Source organism: Dreissena polymorpha, chromosome 9 (assembly GCF_020536995.1).
Source record: "Dreissena polymorpha isolate Duluth1 chromosome 9, UMN_Dpol_1.0, whole genome shotgun sequence".
NCBI classification, from domain to species: domain Eukaryota; kingdom Metazoa; phylum Mollusca; class Bivalvia; order Myida; family Dreissenidae; genus Dreissena; species Dreissena polymorpha.
In genome coordinates this window covers 41,493,935-41,496,075 of record NC_068363.1, presented here as the reverse complement: position 1 = coordinate 41,496,075, position 2,141 = coordinate 41,493,935, and the positions used below count along the sequence as shown (strand labels likewise).

Sequence of the window (2,141 nt, the reverse complement as noted above, 5' to 3'; positions counted from 1 at the left end):
GTGAGATTATAAACAAAAATGGCGGACACCGGTTGAACATGTACGACATTGAATCGAGCAATCTTTCGATGATTGTTTAATGTTTATTTATTTACCAGAAAACATAGACAGACTTGTTTTCCTAAAGAAAAATGTTAAACTGTAATTCCGTTTCTCCATGTGTCATTACCTCATACATCTCATTAGTAGCAGTTTAGCAGGTGACTGCTAGATAGCAACACATGAGTTGTGGTCAGTATTTATGGAGTAATGAAAACTATTTCTTGTTCAATACTTTTTCTATTGTCACACTGTTTTTATTCAATATATCAAATGATCATATGTCAGATAGGTGACATTGAAATATCATCTACATCACCTAACTGCTAATTAAAAAAATGTGAATGGGTACTGTCACTTACGTGTCAACTGTTGACTCTTAATTGTTCTACTCAAGGATTTTATTGGTACTCGTCATGTTTTCTCAAAAGTTTCAAAACTGTGTTCAAAGTTACAGCAGTTCTAGTCAGTTTTGTTATTTTAAAGTGTTATATTTCATATTTTCAGTATGCAATGATACTCAATTAATCAAATTGACAAATACTCATAGTTTCATACTATAAAAATTAAAATGTCATGTCCAGCAGTCAGTATTACTTTTGCTCATTGAAATTCATATTCGCGAATAAATATTCGTATTCGCCACCCTGTATTCGTGATACGTATCGTATTCGTCACCTAGTGTACTCGTTACAGCCCTGTCACTTGATTGAAGTAAATGGTAGTTGATTGTAAGATTGTTTTGCATAGACTTTAATTATATTAAAAAAACACTGGAAGTTTAAAATTGTTAACATGCATACTGACTTCAATGTTTATCAAAACACCGGCTTGACGTTCATTTCGTTTATACACCGTGAAAGCATAGCTGGCTAAGCTGTATGGTCATTTTCAACGTGAATAAGGCAGTCGTAAGATATATGACCCCATTGAAGTGATGACCGGAAATCAGATTGGTTTCACCGGATTAAAGTTGTTTGATGAAGAGATCCCATTTGATACAATTATCATCGATTATATCATTCACTAAAATCTCACTAAAAGAATATACCAGCTCCTTGTCAACGTGTGTAATGTTTATTCTAGTGTTAATATCAAAGACTGTGAATATTTAAGACAACGATGTCTGGGACCTCGATTCGTTACACATGTTGGTCAGATGTGAACGTGTATTCTGCACAATTACTATGAAAGAAACTTTGAATCTTTAATAAATATATATTGTACAAACTTTATATGTTTTGAATATTTAGAAAAATAGAAAGTGCTCGTGCAGAAGTTTTTTCATTGTCTGGTTGTGGTCAAAACGCTGCCGTGACGTCCGTATCATATTTCACGTCAGACCAGTGCTTGTATTCATTAATCCATTCGTAGACTTAAGAATAAAGAGTTTACTTAGACTCAAAAAAATACCTCATTGTTTGCATTGCATATGTACAAGCTAAAATGGTGCTAATGGTGTAAACACATTGTTCTTAACAAAGACTTGTATAGTCATCGGTGTAAATGCCATCACCGTAAGTGTTAACGGGGCACGAAGCCATTGCAACGAAATAGAAAACAACAACAACAGCCAACAAACATCATTTGTCAATATATTACAAAAATTGAACACTCAATGTGTATGTTTTTATACATTTTGTATTTGACTATTTTATATATATATATATATATATATGACTGAAAAGGAGTGAAACTGAAAGTCAAACTATTTCATATGGCAATTTCATGTATTCGAATGGTTAAATTAAATGTAAACATGCGCCAATCCCACAGTCGTTTAATTGATGATATATGTTGGTTATAAACTAAATATATTTATGGTGTGTTCACTCTAGATATTAACTGAACGAGATGCAACGTTTAAACGTTTATTATTGCCGTAAACACTATACAACGTAAACTACTTTTCTGTAACAGCTAATAATATAGAACACTGATAAAAATGACAGTATTTCCTGAAGTGGATATAATAGTTAAACATGTTTTCGAATTGACAATATGTTATTAAGTCTACACGAGCAAACCCGAGTTTATACGATACACTTTTAGCGTGAAAAAGCCTCTGTTTTTTTAAGAGAAGATTGTATCACCTTATTACA

The 2,141-nt window shown here is 32.3% G+C and overlaps 1 protein-coding gene across 4 annotated transcripts in view; it reads right to left on the bottom strand.

Annotated features, from left to right (window-relative positions):
* Nucleotides 1-1,713: 1,713 nt before the first annotated feature.
* LOC127845029 (uncharacterized) overlaps nucleotides 1,714-2,141 on the bottom strand; it is a 7,513-nt gene continuing 7,085 nt past the window's right edge. For all 4 annotated transcript variants that reach the window (XR_008033028.1, XM_052375648.1, XM_052375649.1 and 1 more), the window contains one exon: nucleotides 1,714-2,141. This exon is cut by the window's right edge and continues 502 nt beyond it. The gene's annotated coding sequence lies outside the window, so the exon portion shown is untranslated.